The 24,446-nt window shown below is 35.2% G+C and overlaps 1 pseudogene; it reads right to left on the bottom strand.

The window, feature by feature from the left end:
- Nucleotides 1-1,042: 1,042 nt before the first annotated feature.
- Nucleotides 1,043-23,952, bottom strand: LOC121366130 (annotated as a pseudogene).
- Between the last annotated feature and the right edge of the window lie 494 nt (nt 23,953-24,446).

Here is a 24,446-nt window from a genome sequence, read left to right on the forward strand (position 1 = left end):
TGCAGAATTAAAATCGAATCACGAAATGTTTCAAGAAAAAAACTCTCTACAGACAAAAAAACATTAAAACAACTTATGATTTCTTCAAAATCTGGTGATGCCCTCTCATTTGAATTGTCCGTAGTTTCTAGATTCCTTAGCATCACCACAGACACTTTTAATCCCATAGTAGCTGAGACACTTTACACAGTTCTTTGTGCTCAGGCTAAACATGTATGTCAATTAGCACAGTCTCATCTTGATACTCAACCTACTATAACAAGTGCTAACAATCTATTACGAAAAGTTGACAAGAAAATTAGCACTTACTTAGTTGCATGTAAACAATCAGCTCAAGATATTGAAGTATCTTTGTTAGAACTAGATGATCTTTTGAAAGAATAGAAGCAAATGTGCAGGAAGCAATCTCCATGGCAATAGGTCAAAAAGGACAATTCACATTCTGAACTAACTAAAAATCTTCAAAGTCCAGCAAAAATTAGTGGGCTTTTCAAGACCTTCACTCTCGTCGTCGAGGCTCCAGTACTTGAACTTAAAAAGAAGTTTGAGTCTCCAACATCTATAACATCATCTCCATTACCTCAAAAGAAAATATCATTGCATTCAGCTGCTCCTGAAAAAACCTTTGTCTGCTCCTGCTACAAACCTATAACATCTAGTCGAAGAATTTCTACGGTCTAGTCATGTGATCGTACAAGAACCTAAGAGGCCACAGTAAAGACTTCCTTTCATGACTCTAAAGGAAATGACTTGTTTGTTTCCTGCTTCACCAGCTTCCCCTATGACCCTCCACCCCCTCCCACCACCTCCACCATCAAAGAGAGACAGCACACTTGATCATTCTTTTGATTCAAAGGCAAAACCATATAGAGTCTCCTACTTCAACTCCACCCCCGCCCACACCTCCTCCTCCTAAGGAAGTAGAACCGCCTGTTCGACCTCCATTCCTGTTGAATCTGAATCATCAAGACAGTGCTCCACCTACTCCTCCCCCTCCTTCTATTATCCCAACTCGAACTTCCCCTCCAGCTGATACGCTTACATCTGAGTCAGACAATGCTCCACCTGTTCTTCCATTTCCTGCAACTCCACCTCGGCCATCCCTCCAGCCGATAGTCCATACACCTGATTATAAGAGTTGAGAATGAAATTGGTGAACAATTCATAGAAAACTTGTCACCACAGCCATCCTCTGGTTCAATGTCTCCACAAGATGAAAGAGAAGGAAAATCTTGAAGCTAACAGCTCTCAATCTTCTATTGAGGAAACTCACTCAGTGTTCGTGATAACAGTCCTGATCCACCTGTTATCAACCAGTAGAGGTCTGATCACTATGGCAACTCTAATGGTCATTTTAATGACTTGGCTGTTTTATTGATGAAGAATTCACTCTTCCTTAGAAGGAGAGGAAGAAGATACATTCAAGAGAGTTTCCAAGAGCTAGAATTTTGTCTCCAGTTTTTGAGGGGAACTGGATGAAGAAGGAGATCGTCCTGATATGGATGGAGTAGTTTCCCACGTCGTAGTAAACGAATTGGTTCTGATGAAAGAGCACAGTGGGTACAAGCTCATAAACAAAGTTTACAATCTATGAGGTAATGTTACTATTATTAATAACATTTAATATGCATAGTCAAAAGTATATACTTGGTGCATACGCATGTGTGAGGGAGCATGTACACATTGCGTATGTATGTGTGTACTAAAAGGAATTGATTGTAAAGATTGTTCTTTTTGATAATGAAATCTTATGATAATATTTATTTTCTTTATTTTAGAGCAATATTAAGTGATTTCTATAATGATGAAGTGAAGTATACAAAAACAGTCAACAAATTAGTACAAGTAATTAAAAATGATGTTTTATTAAATTAATTTAATTAACACTTAACAGGTCTACTCTCCTATACTACAATTACACTGGTGCATTTGTACACTTATCTGACTTAGCTGATTTTCAAATGTATGGAACCACCTATAGTTGAATATATTAATATAAACTGTTTAATATATTTATTTTATTGTTATAGATTTTTTATGGAACGCTTACTGCATCGCTGTCTGACATACCTACTCTGTGGTAAATGTTTTTCAAGAGAATGTAAGACTCAATGCCATTACTTATTAGTATTATTTTGTTTTTTTATTGTTAGGATGAACTCACTTAAGCTTTATTTTCCTTACGTTATCAATTACGATAATTCCTTGAATGCATTATCTATGTGTAAGTCAGAAGAGTTGGCTGTCCTCACACAAAATGAGGCCACTAGTGATGGAGAGTTGATAGTTGACTATAGTGCTCCTTACCAACGTCTAGAGATCTACTGTAACCTCTTTCAAGTACATTAGACAATTCATGTGTATGTTGTGATACTTAACATGTTTTCTCTAGCAACTTCTTCAAGCTGCTTATAAAGAGGATTTGATGAGTCTAGCTGCCCTCTCAGTAAGTGCAAAGAAGTCTTTATATTATTTTGTTATTAATTAATCAATTTATTTTTAGGAAACTTTGGAATCATTGCTAAATATTTTAAAACTATTATCAATAGAGTTAATCACTTCAAAACTACTAAAACTGTCCAGTATGTTTCCACTCATTCCTTCTAGTACATTGCTTTTCTCTCTCTCTTTCTTTCTTTCTCTCTCTCTCTCTCTCTCTCTCTCTCTCTCTCTCTCTCTCTATCTCTCTTTCTCTCCTCTCTCTCTCCTCTCTCTCTCTCTCTCTCTCTCTCTCTCTCTCTCTCTCTCTCTCTCTCTCTCTCTCTCTCTCTCTCTCTCTCTCTCTCTCCTCCTTCTCCTTCTCCCTCTCCCTCTCCCCCAAGTTCGCCATAAAAGCCTCTGATGTTATCACAACTAATCCATTTTTGGTTCACTTGGCTAATCGTGAGAAAGAAGTGTCCATGTACACATGTTTCCTTCATCCTGATGCTATTGTTCTAGCAGAGAGAGTTTAAATGATTCAAAAGAAAGAATATATTATGAATATATAATGCACATACCAGTTAGTAAGATGGATGAATTACTGTATAATATTTACTTTTCTTTAATTGATAGACATCAGGTTACTTCTTATTAAGAATTATCATGGACTCTACGATCGGTTTGCTGTCTGTGAGAAGAGGTCAAACAAGCCAAGAAAATATTGTAGTATTCAGAGTGAGTTATATAAAAAAATAGTGTCGTTTAAAATAATCTATTTCAATTCTTTAGGCTTGTGAAGATACTTCAGTAAAAGATTTTTGGGCAATAGAATTGGACAAGCTATTAAAACAACAAGCTAATGAACTAACTGTAAGTCAAATAAATTTATTTAAAGTTAGCAAATCATGTTTTCTTTAGCTCAAGAGACATTGCAACCTGAACAAGTTGAACAGCTAGCTTATCTGATTCCAAAACAACTGCTCCACCTCCTCCACCACCTAGCGATAGACTTCAGCCATTAAGACATAAAGGTATGAACTCTAAGTCAAGTTAACCACAATTATGTATATATTGCACAGGACGAAAACGTTTTTCAAAGACAAGTCAAGATTCTATAGATGGATATGAAGTAGGAATATTATTGCTATTTGGTATTTAATATAATATTTGTTTAGGATATTCATATTGCTTTGACTATACCAATATTCATCGTGTTGTTATGGACCACTCCTGCACCTCCTGATAACCCTTGCAACTATCTCTCTGTACAAGAAGGAGATCTAGTAGATGTGATTGAAGAGAAAGGTTTAAACTATCTAGTTATAACCATCCCTTTGGAGTCCTTTGACAAAGAAGAAGAAGGCTACATACCACAATGCTGTGTAGAACCTATATATCAGCCAGAGGAGATATCTCAACTCAATCTCAACAGTAACAACTCACATGAGATTTATCTCCAGTTAGATTGAAAATGGTAGTAGAGCCTTACAAAGATACTAAACTATCCTAACAAAAGAGATTCCAAGGAAGAGTTTTATTCAGAATCTGATTCAAATAATGATGAAGAAGAGAGATATCACCTAGTCAGACAGAGTTACATCATGACTGGATGTCATTCTGTGCAAAAAAACTGGACATTTTTGTGTCCTTTCCAAATTGTCGCACGGAAGGTGAACTGCTTCAAGCTAAAATGGAAGTTCTCATCAGGTACCATTCTAGTCTTGGAGATCCTCATAAATCCACTACATCAGAAGACTGTGTAGACAGTCCTCATGATATCAGGTTGGTCAGTCAATCAACTGTTTAATAAACTCATTGTCATTATTGCTTAACTAGTTCACTTCCTAATACAAAAACGGAAACAGTATATGAGGCCTCATTTCTTGGCAATGAAGAACCATCCAATGCTCAACTTACTGGGTAAGCAATAAATAAAAAATAAATTACAATTTAAATATTAACCAATAAAATAATATAACTAAAGATGGTGAATCATTACTTAGAAGAATACCATGCTTTATTTTGTTATCCTTTGGTAAGCAATGGTATTTGTCCCTCTTACCGAGATCAGCTATAGCATATACGTTCCCCCTTGATTTTTTAATGGAAGGTATAAAATAAGGTGTGTTACCATCTTTAGGTTGTGGGCAGACAGGTTGGACATAAAAGTGACCTTCACCCACTCTTCCATTATCAACATAAAACATAGGAGTGATGTGTTGACTCTTCATTACCATAGCTGTCAATGTTGAGTTTTGTAGATGGATTTGTGGGAGTTATTTTAGTATCTGAAATATCCAGTTGACAAAGTATTTGTTACAGTGACTTTTTTTACAAGTGACAGCAGGCATACATAAAAAAACAGGTGATAAAGCAATACAAAAAATAAAGAAATGAAATTTAATAAAAATAAAACAATTATTGTATCTTGAGTATATGCCTATCACTTTTTTTATCTTCTGGAGAAATTACATTTGTATTTTTTAAATGTAATCATCATGTACAAGCCAGTAAATATGCAAACAGGACTAGAGATCATATATATAAGATACGGACACAAACTCAAGCTATCCACACAATTTTAGGTTTGTTGTCTGCCAGAAATGGATGACTGACATGAATGGAGAAGGAACTTATGCTTATTAGTTTTTGTAGTAATATTGTTTATTAAGTTTGTACATTTAATGTGGGTATGCTGTCAAGGACTACAGATGGACAAGAAGATATACCTTGGTAGTAAGCTGGTTCTTGAATAAAGAGTTTTATTGGAAGGCTTCAGTGGTATTTTGTCAATGTCTGTTTGTATTGGTAACCTAGGCAAAATACTCATCTGTCATACTCCTCATTGAATAGATTTTTAGGACAATGTGGTAAAAGTATAGACTGGAAATTGATATACTGTGATACCAGAATTAAGTTTGGTTTTCCACACTTAGTATCATTATGTTATCAGTTCACAATGAAGTTATCTGTACCTCTTGCATGAACAACAATGCATAGGAAATGTAGCAACAACATTGGAGATTAACTGTCTTTTAAAAAGGATTTGCAATTCATGTTTGTTGGAGGCTTATTAACACAGTGAATTCTATATTGCTCTAATAGTCAAGAAAAGATGGCATCAATACATAGTAGTACGATATGTTGTACCTTGAATAAGGGAAATAACACAGCAACTTGGATGCAGATACCAAGACTGCCTTCATCACTGATCTGCGATTCTCTTCTGTATCTAGTAATTGAGTACCTCTTTTATAGACTCTAGTAATAAGTGATCATTGTAAGATTATATTTACCTACAGCATTGCCTTATATGACAGAGTGTGGGTTTCTATTTCTTTTAAATTTTTGTTACTCTTGTCTATTACAATTTGTGATATCATTGATGATGTATCTTGCAATGAATACCAAACATGTAATTGATTTTAATAAGCGATAAATACATAAATTAATGATAGAACACTGTATGCTTTACGAATCAATACTTATCACATAGATTACTGTGAAAAAGGTACATGATATATAAATGAGTGTTGATGTTTCATTTCTTGATTCTGTTTGGTAAGACACATGATTGTCCCTCTTATGGAGGATCAGCTATAGCATAGACCCTTTCCTCAACTGTTTTACTTGGAGGTTCAGAACATGTTGTGTTAGTGAGATTAGGTTTGTGAAGAGTTAGGATTGGTGTACACAGGACTATCAATTGTATCAGAGTTAACATCAACATATGAGGACTGAAGTTCTTCAGAAGTGGACCAATCAACATAATCGTAAGACTCTGAACGTTCTTGATGAATTAGTACTGTTTGGGTTTTGTTGTGATGCTAGTATCTGAAATAGAAGAAATTGTGGTTATTCCAGTTGTGATGTGGTTAATTCCTCAGAATCCAATGGTTTTGTTTTTCTTGTAATGATAGGCATATCATCAAGAAAGGACATTAAATGATTGTCTCTTGTTAAGAGTAAGCTTACTGCATTTTGACATACTAGACCAATTTTTCTGGTAGTTCCTACAAATAATCATCACGAGGCAAATTAGTAAAATTAGTAATAACAATAGAGCTAAAAGAAGTGTTACAACAAATCCGACTATCCATCCGACTCTTCACGGTTACTGTCCATCGTATTTACTGTCGTTGGTGAACAAGAAAATAATGTAGTTGTTTTTGTATTGGCAGAAGAAAGAAGTTAATGAGAGAGTAGAGGGGGTGTTAATTTTGAACTAGTTAAAGTCTGCACATTTTACTGTTGGTGTACTGTCAAGGACTACAGATGGGCAGGGGGATACACCTTGGTAGGATTCTGGCTCTTGGATGTAGAGCTTATTGGATGGATTGAGTGACTCCACTGTCATTGTCTGTTGTATTAGTGGCTTGACAGAAATACTCACCATCATGCTCTCATTGAACAAATCAAAGACTAACCTGGTGATATAAATAGTTGAGTCTAGTGTTATGTTATAAAGTGGGAAATCATGGTTACAGAACCATTAGTGTTATTATGATTACCAGGCCACACTGAAAGTGTCTATCCCACTTGCACGGACAAGAACACACAAAACACTTACTGAGCTAAACAGTTTTTTCATTGAAAGGATTGCAATCCAATTCAGATGGAGGCTCATTAATAAATTGAAGTCTACATTGCCCTAATGGTTAAAAAGGTTGCATCAGTATAGCCCAATACTAAGGATTGAAAACTTATAATTAATACCTTGAATTAAGGGAAATAGCATGGCCACTTGAATACAGACACACAACAATGGCTTCATCACCATCCTACTCTACTGTATCTGCCAGTAGTAAATGTCCTTAATACTAGAGTATATGCCATAGTGAATGATCAATTATGACTCGTAACTGCTACAATACAATATTTCCAATATTAGGAATAGGGGGACTTTCTTAAAATGTTTATTTTCAGGGTTGTTATAGCTTTATAGTGAAAATTTGTCATTTCAGTATTGATCACTTGACAAATATACATTTTGCATCAAAGTTGTTCCCTAATGAAAACATTACTTTAGAAATATAATATAATATAAAATGATAAAGTCATTTAGTCTACGATAATAGTAGTGCAGTATATTAGTAGTAACTATACTGCGGGGGGGGGTTGATCAAACAGCTGTATATACATTATCTTGTGTACTAGACACAACAACAGACTTATTTTTCTTATAACTTTCTTCATCATCATCTTTAGTTGATGCTCTCATTGTCATTAAGTATAGAATACAAACTGCTATAATCTGTATTATTGACATTTAGACATTGATCCACAGAGTCTGTTACTGGTGATGAGGTTATATTATCTATATAGTCATATATTGGTAGTTTTATCACAGAAGAACGAGGGATTGTTAACCATGTCAGGATCAATATATTCGGGTTTCAGTGGTTTGAATATAAGTTATTAATATTAATTGATCTATTAGATTCTGTTATCTAAGGAAGAAATTAGAAAATGGCGTTAATATATTTTGTTTGGTGAAATAAAATGAATATTGAAAACACTAATCTATCCAACACCCAGGTTCTTTTTTCTCAAATAGAAAATTACTAATAAGAACTACATTACATATTAAATAAATAGAACTTAGAATAATTTATTACTCATTAGGGACATCTGTGCCTGTGTACAGATAGGTATGCATATACAATATAAACCATTTAGACTAAATGTCAAGTGTGACCTTAATTCTAACATTAGCAAATATTGATGCGTATAATTGTGCTGCACATGATGTTTCCTAATTAACCTATTATTTTCCCAACAAACTTAATTAGCGAATACACTTGGAGAGGAGCCAAATAACAGGATGTGTAATCTTACCAGTTGTAATTTTTGACTTCCTGTCAAATACACAACAACGAATAGCGCAAGTCCAAGGATGATCATTAATACCACACCCACACTTATCGATAGTATGACCCCCAATCGGATAGTATTATTTTTTTCAGTAGGATCATTAGACATTGGATAATCTAGAGTGTATACAATTGACATGAGATCAGTTATTAATACATTCTTCACTTACTAGAATTTTGGGCTAAATTTGCAATTACAGTCAAACTAGGTCGGTATTTTCCTGTAATTTGTAGCGTTGTTTGTAATTTGATGGTGAATGATCTTGTTGTTTTAGACGGAAGGGTTGCAATTGTCAGAAATAATTTCTTGGAATTACCACTCGTGGTTTGGCTTATACTCTTTAGTAAGAGTATCTGTTATTATTGTGTCATATTGTTTATAATGATTGTTGCCATGGGAACACTAGTAGAACTATTGTAGAAGCAATAGTGGTGTTCCTTGTTGTGGTCATAGCATCTTTGAGCTTGATGTTGTAATGCCTGAACTATGAACGAGTTAGTGATGTCACCATTTTAGAACTATCTTTTACTAATGTTGATATTACAATCCTGTTGTTGTTGGTTTTGGTTTAATACCTTTGCTGTTCATCTAATATCATCCATACATGCGAAACTCAGCAACTTTTACAACATCATTACATGTTGGAAGGTTGTCATAGGATTGTGGATATTGTACATATAAGATATTACTTGTTGCTATAGCAATATTATCCCAAAACACTTGACAGTAATAACCGCCAACCATACTCTCCACAAAAGGCAAGTTAAGTCTATCATTGCCATACAATGATTCTATTTCACCTGCATTTTTTCTCCTTGGGTTCCTGTTACTAAATTTTCTCTTTCTAATTGGGGATTATCTGGAAACCAGTGAATTTTCCAATTATTAGAATACTTGTTTGAGTCCATCTCACTCTACACAACTCATTTGTAGCAGCCATTTTGAAATCATTAAAAGAATTACAGTGTAAAGTGGATTGGGTTATTCCATTAACAACTAAAACACATACCTAACAAAACATAAAGTAAGATTTGTGTATAGATAGCATCATCCACATACCAGATATTTCTTGAAGATAAAAAAGTTGACATATAGAACTACAAAAAATATCATCTCGAGGCTCACCAGTGTTCTGAATTAGTTGATTGTGGGACATTGTAGTTTTTATATGTGTATTAGTTTCCATCCCATCTTATTAAGTTCATGCAACCACAAATTAGAAAAAGAGCTAGACTAACCTTCGGTTAACAACCCACATAGTCAAGCATGTAGACATTGAGAAACACTAAAATGGTGTGTGTTCTAAACTTTGTGGTTTGGATGAGTGACAAATGAAAGGGAAGCCTTAAATCAACATCACAATGGTGCACATGGTCTAATTTACTGACATGATTTTCATAACAAAGGTATAAAGTACTCTCTTAATGCACAACACATGTAAGTAATGTCCAATTAAAAATAAAAAAGTTTGTATCTTATATTGTTAATATTATTAAAAATAAGTCTCTTCACTTTTTTAAACTGGGCGGTTGCATGTAAGAACTCCAGAGGTTCATACTCTTCTGACTATTTGTTTTGTCCCACTTTTTTAGAGGCAAAGGTACGACATACCTATGTTTACTTGGGCTATCTACTTCCTCATAATTTCCTGGCTAAGATCCTCATAATGATAGTTGTAGTGACCAATCATCATAAATGCCCTTGTTCTTCGTTCCAATGAAATTGGAATCATAGACATCATTTGATGATATCCTCTTCTTGTGTAGAATCTAACGGAGGAGGAGAGTGCGGTGCCAACGGTAGGAGGAAGTGCTTGAAGTAGGAGGCTAGGAGAGGGAGTTTTATTTTACTCACTACTAGGAGGAGGTAGTACTGATGGTGGGGCAGGGGAAGTTACTACCGGCAGGTTGAATTTGGGTGATGTCCGTTTGCCTTTAATTCTGGGTGGAGATTTGGTAACCTCTGATAACCTACGGCACTTTCTGGTTCTTTTAACACTTTTAACTGTTTGATGTATGGGTGCTCTGCAGTTTTAGACATGACTCGTTTTGGCCTGTCGTTGAGAAAAGGCTCTGTGTATATACCCAACTTCCGTGATTGCTTGAGTTTGAACTGTTTTTGGGACTTATTGACAGGAAGATGGCTCTGAATTTAAAAGATCCGTTTTTTATTCTTATTATTTGTTTTTTATTGTGTTCTCTTCTCTTCTTCCGCTTCTTCTTCTCCCAAAACTGGAACTGACAAATCATCTTTTATCCTTAGAATGTATTAACTGGACTAATTTCTGTATTCTCTACATATAGAAAAATATTTCAAATTATATAGGCAAACATAACAATAATATTACACTTATTCTTGGTCCTTAACCTTCCTTTCTCCTTATCCTGTACACCTGCTTCTTTTTTATTATATATCTCACATGTAACCACAAGGCAAGCAAGCATTACTACATCAAAATATCATTACTGTGACTATTAGAGCACTCCTCCTGCTCCTATGCTTATGAATTTCGTAATATATTTGGAAAATACGAGGATCTGAAGTTTGGGTATGCTTGGCATCTGTGATATTGTACTCTTCCACACTAGATCTGAATGTTTTGGGCACTGCCTGGCCATTTGCGATATTGTACTCTGTACATTGATACTGGATTTGGATAGGAACTCCAAACCACACTGCTCATCTTTGTGCTCTGCTAATGTGTAGTTTTTGTAGTCTTTTTATTTTGATTACTTCAATACTTCTGCCTAAGATAATCCTCCCTCTGGCTTCACCAAGGAGGAAAATGAGAACATTATTAGATGACACTTGACTATATAATTACATTTGATATTATAGAAGTAACTAAATAAACTATTTAATTGAAAATTAGGATATTTTTCTTTACTTGTTTGCCTCTTCTCTTATTTACAGTTATTTTGCCCTTCGTCTCCATATGTAACTACTGAGCCCTATTGAGCCTCCGATACATACCAACTTCTCATTGAGAGGTGGACAGGTTAGTGAAAATATTGGACAGCCAACGAGATGATTTGGTGGTTAGTAAGCACTTTCCCTGAGGAGAGAATCTGCTCCAGAATAGGGATGGGTTCAGCGTCATCTTCTCCAACACCCCCAATGTTAGTTGTATAATATATATGCACTTAGACATCTTAAGTGGAGAAGTGTTTAAAGACATCTTAAGTGAAGAAGTGTTAATAGTGATATAAGTAATAGTTAGTTGACAAAGAATTTTTTTCACTTATATTGCTAGCTTTAGGTGTCATTTAAATTGTTGCTATGGAGATAGGTGTGCGCATATAATAAATGCTATATAGTTTACTTTATTGTAGAGGCGGTGTTTCCCTTAATGTTGTGAATATTCAGTTATGAAAGACCAAGATTAATCAGGCTGTTCATTATAAGAGAGCAAGTAGACTTGCCTTTCATCGATTGTCTTTTTTTTCTATGCCAGACATCGGGAAAGGTCACTGGATGAGTCAGCATCCATTAAGTGATGTATTTTCCCCTAAAAAAAAAATGATATTGAAGTTTATTGTTTAGCCTCCTTTCTTCACAGTTCCTGCTCTGTGGTTGGTCTTGGAAGACTATTTAGCAGCTGAGAATGGTACAATTTCATTACTAGAGAGAATTAGTAGAAGTTATTGACAATGCACACACTGTGTGGTCTCTAGTAAGAACTATTGGTAACAACCTCGAGAAGGCGGATTCCAACTGAATTCATAAAACCTTATAACTTCTCTGATCCTCAAGGTTCAGTCAAGTTACCTAATTTACTCTAATCCTCATTTTAACATTTCTCTCTTTTATAATCAGGGTCTCCACTCATAGCTGACCTGTAATTCGTCCTGGCGTGCTGGACTGAATCTTCCTCCACAGCGGGAATGTTTTGAGATTCACCATCACCACTATCACCTTGTCTAAGTATTGGAGAACGCACAGATGAGGTAAAAGAAGAGAGCTGCCGAATACAGAGAAGTGAGGAGACGATCTTCAAGATTAATATGCTCATCATTCTTTTTTATTTATAGTTTCACTCTTCTGAATTTTCTTGAAACTGAGAAGACAGTATTTTGAAAGATTAAGTATTGTGTCTTTTGAAACTACAAAGGCAACTAATTGAGGAAATAATACTTCAGTTCCAAAATCATTGAAATATGTGTCTGAGGAACTATTTGGAAATAGGTGCAAGACATATATAATTACCACAAAGAGTTAAGAGATAGAAACTGGACAATAAATTGACTTCTAGGTGTTTCTTCCATTCAGGGAGATTTTGCCACAATTAAAACAGATTGCAAAAGGATCCCAATAACATTGTAGACCTTTTTGCTCTCATCTGGACCTCAACTGAAGGCTCTTTCATGTCACTTACTGTTTTTTCGAGAAAACACAGGTCGGAAGATATCTATCACGACTACATTTGATATCCTCAAGTAAGATGTACAATCAACATTTTATTGAATTCACTTCCATCTAACAGGATTGAGAGATCAGTTTCAAAGATCGACTTTGTCTACGTGACTACCTTATTTTTACCAATACGAGGATCACTAAATACAATCTTCTACTCCAAAACTACTTGGAGTCCTCATCAAGGCGGTACTCCTGTTCCACACTTTGAATCTGGCTCTTGAAGTCACTCATGTACATTTCAAGACAAGCTAACAATGCCGTAGCATCTAGTATAATTTGATGGCATCCAGAAAGATTGATGCAATTTGGAGAATTAGGTTTTACAAGGTTAATTTAGATAAAATTGCCCAATCTAGCAATTACATTGAATGACTTAGGACTCCTTTAGTGTGTGTGAAACACAACATCGAATCTTTAAAGAGAGAAGGTTTTCCTTTTTGAGAAAAGCACTTTGCAATAACCCAAAGACTCAGAGACACCTCAGAACGAGAGACATATATTAACAAAGAGATTTTTCATCATGGTCATAAAAAAAAACAAAGTTGGATCTCATACCTTTTCTTTACTTATAGCTTCAAGACATATCTTATATCAGTGACATGAATATTGAAAAAAGGAATATTGTTATCTAGTGACATATGCCACTGGCAACAAATTCACTCTAAAGGTTAGGCATACTAGTTGAGCTACAGGAATATCAAAATCTCCTATCTGAATATAGGCAATGCAGTCCAATTACGAGATGAATGGCTAACCAAGCTAGTGAACTCTTATCAGTAGCAAAGGAGAGCAACAACAGCTTTATCTTTGATGGGAATGTCAAAAAATTAGAAGTGGTAAGTTTTATACAATCATAACAATATAACATGTATTATGTGTATCATCTCTCAGTGTCTGAACCAGATGATCCAACTAGACATTAATGTAGCAGCAACAGCTGGGTAAAGAACGTTACCATTAGATATTATGATTCTCTTAAATTATTTAGACCTTTGTCTTTTTTGAAGACATGGAAGTCAGCCGATTACGTCGAAGTGGGCCGAGCTGGAGTAGGCCTTCATCAGCGTCTTCTGTACGAGAACGCAAAAGTATGTATAATTTATATGTTGAGGATTAACTCTGTGTTCATACTGTATTATAGCCTCAACCGGCACACAGTAGGTTTTGTAATAGAATGTATTGTTCTGGAAGGTGGGGATTTTTCAACTTGAACCTGGAGAGATTGTGGAATTATGAGAGTGGAACCATCAGGATCTCTGCGTGTTCGTACAACAGATGCGCTTCAGATTGAAGGAACTGTACTCCTGGCTTTCTTAGAAAGAAAGATGCAATAACAGAAGGAGGGATGGAAAGTAGTAAAAAAAGCAACATTATGTAATTTTTTAGTATTTCATTTACAGCTGCTCCTAGAGTGACTGTGTCCCCTTCAGATCAGACAATGTTTCTACATGACAATGTATCATAAGTTTGTGCATTTAATGGCACACCTCCTCCTGTGGTAGTATGTAGAGAGATGATGATATTAGTTTCACAGGAGGACAACCCTCGAATTCGATCAGCTCGTGTTGCAACATCATCAGTTCTTACAAATCCATGACCTTGAATATAGTGATGAAGGACAATATACTTGTATTATTGTCTAATGCATTTGGTGCAGATACAACTATAATGGGACTTATTTGTTGAAGGTAAACTATTAAGATCATAAACTATTTGTACTTTTTGTTATTTATAAAGGACTACCTTTACCTCCTTCAAAGCCATTGGCTTCTCGAGCAACAACAACTTCAGTGAAATTAAAAGGAATCCTCCAGAACATGATGGTCCACAATCCTATTACTTCATATCTTGTGGAACAGCTTCAAGAAGGAATGGATGAATGGAAACCTATTGTACAACAACCTAAGACTGTGTTTGTTGTACGTACTTTGGACCCTAATACTTGGTATCAATTTAGAGTTATCGCTAATAATGAAAACGGTTCAAGTGATCCTAGTCCACCATCAGATACGTTTATACAACAAAGAATAAAAGTAAGACTAATTATTTTCTAATTTAGTCTAACAGACTAATTAGCAGATCAGTTTATAACAGGAATTATCTGTTTCATTCTATAGAATGCCTGTTGTGTCATCAATGTCACCAGCTACTAGAAGAAGATTCTTAGAGATAGAAACTTAACGAGGTATTAACCATTGCACTCAATACACAACGTTTTTTCTTTGATGTCCACAGATGAAAGAGATCTAACTTGCTCACTCCAACTTTACATGGTTCAATGGATGATCTGTCACGTTCTTCTTCTGCTTGTCTCCTAATGGTCCAGAAGTATCCATCAGAGAAGACTCTGTCAACACTTATTATGATCTTCTACCAGATGAACTTGGACAGGTCCATCTCTCTCTCCACACAATCAGTATCATTTTATATACATACTGAAGTATTAATAATTGTATGTTACCAATTTTTACATTATGCTTTCTCTTATTTGTTTAGAGGTCAATTTGTATTATTCAAAAATGTATTCATAAGCACACTGGATTCATTGTTTAGCTGCTAAATACCTCAAGCGAAACAATGAAGCCTTGCAAGAAGTCCGGCTATTACAAACTCTGTCAACAGATCTTGTTCAAATATATTGGAGTTTGTAGATGCCCTTACCACAGAACAGCAATATAGTATTGTCACTGAACTGTAAGTAGTATTGGATAAACATTCGTTTTATCTTGCGTTTTGTTCCAGACTATTGGAGAGAATTGATTGACAGGATTTTGACTGAAGATTACTTGACTGAAGCACTTGTAATAGAGTATATTCAACAACTCTTATATGCACTAGAATATATTCATGAAAAAAATATAGTTTCATCTTGATATTAAAGTATGTACAATCTTATATAGTGTATTTATATATAATGTTTGTTAATAGCCGAAAATGTACTTCTCACATCTGAAATACCACCTACGCTGAAGCTCATTGACTTTGGTTCAGCTCAAGACCTCTCTGTCCAACAAAGATGATAAAAACCAGACTCGCTCGAGTTCACAGGTAACATGATAATAGATGGTATTTTAATTCAATTTCTGTCTTTAGCTCCTGAATGATAACAGAAAAACCATCAATAAATCAGCAGATTTATTGGGTATGTTTGATCTTATAATATATTATTATAAATCCACTGATTGTTCTGTAGGAGTGTTGGGGTTATTGTTTACATTTTGTGTAAGTACTGTCCCATTTTTAATGTATTGTTATCATTCTTTTTTTAAGGTTAAGTGGTGTATCTCCATTTCTTTTCTGATAGCAGCACAACCAAAGTGTCTCAAAGACTGATAGAAGCCCAATATGACTTTTCTCAACCATCATTTCAACATATCTCCCATGAAGCAAAAGACTTTATTTTGTCTTTGCTCAGAAAAAATCCTCTGTATGTAAAACACACAATAAAGTATTACTTCTATTATTTTAATTATTTAGGGAACGGTTGTCAGCTGGAACTGCTCTAGAACATACATGGATTAAAGTATGTGTGTGTCTTATATCACATGACTTATCACATGATATGCCTTTATCAGATGCTTGCTACTGGTACAGACAAGCAAATATTAACATCCAGACTTGATCTCAGCAAACTAAGCGTTTTTCAGGCACGAAGAAATTTACATATATCGGCCAAATCTACCAAGACTACATCCATCTTTAATTCACATCATAAGCGTTATTTGACATCACCTTATTCTTCAGATCACCAAGGAGAAAATGTTCTAGGTATATTTAGGACAATAGCAAGATGACCAAATGATTTTGTTATTATAGAATTTCCACCAATCTTGAGGAAGGTACAGAAGAGGTTCGAGCTCCTGTTGGAGCCTCTGTCACTTTAGAATGGTTCTACAGGGTCACCCTGAACCCTCAGTTATGGGAACACAACGAGAGAAAATAGTGTCCTCTGATAGAGCACATATAGCAAACCATCAAGGCCTAACTCAGTTAATTATAACTGGCGTGGTGAGAGCGACGATGACTGTATACATGTTGGTATTCTGAATAGCCTTGGTAGTGACATACAAAAGTGTCAACTAGTTGTCATGGGTTAGTTAATTGATAGCAATGAGTATATTAACTCTATCAATAGATAAGCCTGCAGCACCCTCCAGTGTTTACTGGTCTTCTGTTAGGCAGCTCCACATCTGCTCTCATTTCATGGCGTCCTCCTGTTTATGAGGGGAATCACCCATTATTCATTATATCTTAGAACAGCGCCAAATTGATTATGAGGAATGGGAAGTTAGTCAATGATAAAATCTGTGCCTCAGCACATGTATGGAGCATTATTGCCAGGAAAAACCTATGTCTTTCGTGTGGCATCAGTCAATGCAACTAGGCTTGAGTCCTTTTAGCAAGTCTTCTTCTCCAGTTTTCATTAGTGTGGAAGAAGGTAAAATATATGTAGAGCAGGCTTGGGGTCAAATACATGAGTATTTGTATTTAGCTGTATTTAAATACTTGTTTGGAGTACTTGTAATTGTATTTGTATTTGAAACAGGAATAGTTGTATTTGTATTTCAAATACTTCGTGAAATCTTCAAATACTCTTTTTTAAATTGTTGAATATATATAATATATATATATTAATTTGTATTTAAATACTATTCAATGTATTTGACCCCATCCCTGATGTAGAGAGACAAAATAACTTGTTTGTGCCCTCTAGATTCACCTACAAGCTCACCCTTAGTAACAGATCTTCAAATGCGTCGTTTAGACTTTAATTTGGAGTATGAATTGGGATTAGAACTAGAGAGGTAAATTGAAACTTATCATATCAATAGAGTTCATTAGTTATTATAGGGGACAATTTTCTAGTGTCTACGAGTTGTAGAGAACGTACAACAGATAGATATTTTGTAGCTAAATTTTTTGAGTGTAATTCAGACTACGATCGTCAGGTAGCTGTCAAAGAGTTGAGATGTCAAGAAAGTAAAACATCCAAGAATTGCTCAGTTAGAGGATGCAATCAGTACTCCTATACAAATAATACTGGTACTTGAACTGTGAGTAATATGATCTGTTAATATATCACTAAAATTGATGCTGTTATACTTAGCGTTCCTTGTGGTAATCTATTGTCATTTGTGACTCCCTTCAAATCCACTTGATGAACATCAAACAGCTCGTTTTGTTCGCCATATTACTGAAGCTTTGGATATCTTCATAGTCATAATATTATTCTCATCAATATAGCTGTTAGTATTTATCCTTGTATTATTAATAATACTTAATTTTATTTAAATAGCCTGAGAATCTTTTGCTTGGAGCAGGCCATCAGGAGATAAAAATAGTTGATTTTTCATTGGCTCGGTATGTTGAGACAGGTAACCATTTAGACAGTTTACCAGCAAATATACACTACATGGGTAAGAGAGAGAGATAAATGCTCTTTGTAAAAATTCTTAATTTTGTCATTTTAGCACCTGAAGCCATTCAAATGCAGTCTTTAACAAAAACTGTTGATATGTGGAGTTTAGGAGCAGTAGCATTGTCATGTTAGATCTATTTCTTCTACAGATATAATAGTATGACATTTTCTTAATTTGCCATTATAGTTGTCAGGATTGTCCTTTTATTGGGGAGACAACAGACAGTATATATAGCAGATATAAGGCGTTACAAATAAATATTCAATGCGATGATACCATTTCTATGCTGCTCTGCAGATTGTAGTGAGTCTTGTTTTGATGGACTATTGGTTTATAAACTGCAGGTAGAACACTAGTTAAACACTTAGAATTACTTTAGACAACTATCAGGCTCTGATGAACTGTCATCATGTCTTCATTACTTCTTTGTTTAGAAAACGATTGTCCAGGTCATCAATGTCAGAGACACCGTTGGTTACAAAGTTCCAGTGTCACTGTATTACCTGGATTAGACATATGAACACTGACGAACAGGTGGAATATTTAAACACAAATACCCTAGTCATTTTCATCTAAAATTTTGAGCCATCCTAAGACCAATCATTGATTTTGTGTGTATTTATTTTTAAAGTCATTTTTCTTTGTGTTATGAATTTTTTTAATGAAATATCAACGAATTATTATAATAATGTACTTGTGTTTAACTGACAATATAGTTTTTTTAGTGATGACAATATTATGATTTCATAATGATTTATTCCTGTAATTTATTTCATAAATATATATATAGATATATATTGTTAACCACAGATCTATATTGAAGCTAATTAAGTCAACTGATAGACACTTAAGTTTCTACATGTGTGTGGTGTGTGGAATTAGCTCCATATCTGAACCTACTTTCAGGCTTGGTATGAAAACTCATGAATGACTTAAGTTAACTTCTTTCTAAAAACCTAGTTATCTTTAATAGTAGACTACTTTAACATAAATTAAGGGACAAACAAAAACTGAACAAAAAGATAATCCACACACACAAAAAAAATTCATACAATACTAATATAATATGATCGGTACTACTTGCACTCTAAGCCCACCCTCCCAATCCTTACTATCTGAGTAGCAAGAAAAGTAGTAATGTTACATGTGCTAATGAATACACTACAAGTTTGTGCTACATATATAGGATCCATTTTCGTCAGTAAGAAAGAATCGCGTAGATGTATCCTCTGTTTTTCACCTCGTGAAATTTGAATAGTTCCCTGGATCACAAACGACAACAATTCCAGCAACAACTTGATGCTCTTCCAATAATGAAGTTGTAACACAGGGACAACATCGAGAGCCTCATTTCATCCCCTTGAAGTTCAGCCACAATCACAGAAGTTTATTAACTTATTAACTTCAGATAATTAAATGTATTAACTTATGCTGACAGGTTGTATAAAGTCTAAGCATAATGTACGTAAGATACGTGGATGTCTCTGGTGTTTGGCGGTTTGGCCTACTTTGATGGCAATGTCAAGTATGGAGGACTTTTAGTCCCGATATTTCAGTGAAAAAACAGCACTACATAAATGAATCAATACATTAAAATTAAACACGATAAGCATATCAATTTTTGAAATTTACCTTCCACAGATATTTTTATGACATCGTACAAACAGTTGCTTCCAAGTCAATTGGATGTAACGAAATCCTCTCACATTTAAAGATTCGTCCAAAGAGCCCACAATATAGAGACTCTGTAGGTCAGCTATATAGAGAGCAGTACATCATTATTAAAGCCAAATCTATTAACCTACCTTACAGTATCAATGGTTTTGTCTGATTTCAACATAAAGCCAAGATAACCAGTGCGAGCATATTTCGGTACTTAAATCTCCTCCTCCAGCAAGATGGCTCCTGAAATGGTCAACAGACAATGAGTCGTTGAGTTTTTCCTCTCAGGCCATAATAGCCACTACCATTGTGAGGACTGGTTACCCAAATCTACAACATTTTCAGTACAGATAGATTCATTATGTTAACCTACATACCTCGCCTATGTCAGTGTGAGCACATGGCATTTTTGTCCTCAGGGTTTACTATTATGGATATGACAACCTGGTACAATCTGAATAGTAATAGATTAACATATAGATGAAATAAAGAAATGATTGCTTTACCTTGGCAGATTCAGTCAAGCACATGCTATGTGGTGAGCCTTTTTCTAGAACCACCATTCTGTGAAACAGCGATCTTCTAGTATATCTTATATTATTGCTGGTTTGTACTACTCCATTCTCAATGCACGACTGTCTATATATTGTTACAGATGACTAATGGTTGTCTTGGGGACCCAGGAAAATAAGTTTTAAATATTAATATCAACTAATGATTGATTACCTGGAGCAGATCATAGGGTTGACTCGACAGCCAAGGAGAATTGAGAGCTCGAGGCGTGAGACCCTACTATATTAAACAGTGTTGTGAAGGAATTGAAAAGCTGAGTACGAGGTCTTTTTTCACTTACTACAACACAAGACCTCAAATGCGATAGATTGATATTTTTTGCTCTGTAAAAGTAAGATGTGTTTAATAATATTTGACAACAAAAAGAGCTAATTGTAATGTTTCAATGGAAGTACCTAATTCCTCATACAGAGCTCCACAACAGAGTAAGAGCAGTATGTATCACGTACTATAATACGACATTATATTTTGAATTATAGAATAACATACCTTTCCATGTGCTGAGACAGTGAGCCCACAATAGAGGATAACCTCTAGTTCATATGGATTTATAAGGATAGAAGTATGGACCAGAAAATACACTAAAGAAAAACAGAGAATATACTTTTTATGATGTTAGTACCCTGAGAAACCCCCCTCCCCTTAGGCCCCCTGAGAAACACAAAGAAGTAGGCCTAGTCCAGAGTAAGGATCACAAGCAGAGAAACTACCTCACGTGACGGGATATAATTCAGAGCTTTGTTTGTAGTTCTGCAACATACTGTACAAAGCATGGTGAGACAACTAAAGAGAATATATAATACGACTAGATCACCAGCATTCTTACCTTCACTCCTGAAAGAATACCAGTTGTGTGAGGACACTAAATCAGATAAGCTATCAGTTCAGATGTTGGAGGGGCGATAAATTTTGTCAAGTTTCTTTTTTGGCAAATCATCAGTTTCTAAAGTTTGCGGCAAACTGCGAAGATCCACAATTTGACCAGCCTCCTATACATCAGAGGAATTATGATATTAATAAGATCTATCTCAAACCTTTGATTTGAGTAACTCAGCAAGTAGTGAGTTGTGAGAATAGCTTAGCATCACTCAAACTCTATTTGTTAATTTCATAGCTGGTAGAGAGCCTTGTAGATTAGAAGGAGCAGGTGGCCTAACAACCACAGGGGACAACACCTAATGTAAAGACCATAAACTTTCCCCATATTTAGTACCAATGAGATTTACCAATGTACAAGCAGCATGAAACAGCAGCTATCAGCTCAATACCAGGTGGATATACCAATGCCGCATGATCCTGAATTGAGCTTTAATTCTCAATCAAACAAGCTCAATCCGCTCAGCTTTCTTGTCAGTTGAATAGCAGAAAAAGATTTCACAACATGACCTGAAAAAAAAAACATATTACATAAAACAGTACACGACCTTTTAAAGAATGGCTTCTACATTAACGGGATTTATATACTTTAATGTATCATAGAACATCTCTACACTAAGAAAAGTTGATGCTTACCCTAGCATCTACGTGTGAGAAACAAACATCATCAGGACGATTGACAGATCTCCAATGCAGTATTTCAGCTAAGAACTCACTATAGCGGTCCATCAGTACTATCTTCATCTAAGGCTGTAGCAGAAAACCTTTAGCAGACTCCATAGCACGTCCTGTGACAAATCACCGATGATTTGTGCAGCTCCTGTAACAGCTACAAAGGGAGATGTTAAATACAGTTTACAAAAGTTTTGTGATTTCATAAAGGAAAATATATCAGTGATAATAAAGGAAAAACGACGTGTACACATGTTGTGTCTAAGACAAACCTGCTTGGTGTTTAGGAACAGGTAGATTGGTGACACACCTACCAACTTAAAGATATCGTAATTATGACATCAATTTATTAATTAATTTGTTCCATCATCCATCATCCATTTATCTACTCATGATATGGACACATAAGTAGAGTTACAGAATGCAAACTTCCTTCCATAAACTTAGTTTTAGTGATCATGTACAGGGGTGGACAACACCATTAGGATACTAAAAATATAATACACATATACAAATAAAATATTATCATTATTTTATAATATACTTTGGTAGTCTACCTGGTGGTACTAACACAATACCATATAGATTGATACCATGAATACTCTCTACAGCAGGTACTACACTATTCATCCAGGGGTAAATGCTAAACAATAGCAATAATAGAATAAACCAATAAATATATATAGTATACCCTCTCATCTGTACAGTTAGGTTTTTGGTTCAGCTACCACTACCACTCTCTCCCTTTCAGTATATCACAGAAAAGATTGCAATCCTATATTATCTTATGATACATATATCATTAATATACTGAAGTATACTGCATTAATATACTGAAGTATACTGACCTCCTTTATAAATGAAAGGCATGTGGTTAACTGCCATTACTGTTGCTATCAAATCTTCAGTATTATGTTCTCCTCCACTAAATCTGTATCAGTCCATCCATTGGCCACAAACGAACACAAAGTCCACCTTCAACCGACAGAAATCCTAAGAGACACTACGTACAAAAGTTCCTTGAACAATTCTTTCATCTCATCAATAGGTTGACCTAAATATACAAACAGCACCAATCCTATACTATACTTATATTTATTATAAATTACCTGAAAGGTATGTGTTGATTTACCTTGAAGACCCCAATAACTATTACCACAGGATAAGTCTGAACACATATGTCACCAACTTCATCAGTTTTACTAAAACATTGGCAAACCATTGATCTTAATTACAGCAATACGAGCTATATAGAGATGTTTGAACACACTGGTAAATGTGTATATATGTATATATATGCCTGACCGCCAGGCATAACAATTCCAACATTTGCAAAGTCAAAGAAGTAATACTACCCGGTTCACTAACACGTACTACTCCATAACTCAATCCAGATATTGACATGACACACGCCCGACCTTGGAGTATTGGGGGATGGCCTAATAGAATAACACCCACAGAGATAAATATACCAATAGAAAAGAGAAAACTGACCTTCTCACTGACAGAGTAAGAGTCTCAGGTGACCCAGCACAAGGACAGGAGAGCTTCACGATTCAATCCTGTAGGTGAGTATGCATCAAAGAACAAATCACTAGAAGCCAAGTGACCCTACCAAGAAAGTGTCAACAAATATAATACTACATATTACTTACAGGGTTAGCCCCATCATCCATCAGTAACATTCTAACACCATCCACTTAACATCTCGTAATTCTTTGTGTTGTGCTAGTGAAATACAGCCACTTAGAGCACGAGATGGAACTGATAACACAAGAGGCTATAGGGAACAGATTATCAATGACAAATCATATGATGTTACTTTTGTGTTTGTGTATCATGATGTAACCACACGTAGGCATTGTTCCCATTACAGATGAGGAACAAACACAACATGGAACCATTATATGCCAGCCTAAGAAAAGACAGGGAGAGAGAGAATACATCATTACTGAAAGAAGTAACAAATTTACCGCCATTACTCCTAGCCATAGACCCATAGATCGTTTAGGATCCTCAGTACAGACAACCACTTCACCTATAAAAATTATAATAGTACTTGTCCAGTGAGCTACTGAGGTTATCTCTACCTTCTCTATAGTGACAAGCTGTAGTAAGAGATCGACAGTGAGTTAGAGAGCAGAAACGTGTGACAGTAACCCAAGAGCAGATCAATCTTTATACAGTAGCAAAACTACATACAAAACACACATGTGCAATAGAACTACTACAATATATAATGATGTATAACATGTACCTCTATATAAGCTGTTGTTTTCAGGTGTGGACGAGGGGGTGGATGATCCAATCAAGTGATGGTGTAGGCAAATGCGTCAATAGAGAACAATGTGCAGTCTAGGCCATCCTACAAGTCAATTTGTAAATTTATTAAAAGATGCTTATATCACGTACCTTGAAGTGAATTATAAATCTTTACCTTCTTCTTTAGGAATGTGTGACAGTAAAACATAGAATAGAAACATTAACATTGAGACTGTTTAAAAGAATCCAAATTTGGACCACCAGGATCCT

The sequence above is a fragment of the Gigantopelta aegis genome, unplaced genomic scaffold, assembly GCF_016097555.1.
Source record: "Gigantopelta aegis isolate Gae_Host unplaced genomic scaffold, Gae_host_genome ctg4831_pilon_pilon, whole genome shotgun sequence".
Lineage (NCBI taxonomy): Eukaryota > Metazoa > Mollusca > Gastropoda > Neomphalida > Peltospiridae > Gigantopelta > Gigantopelta aegis.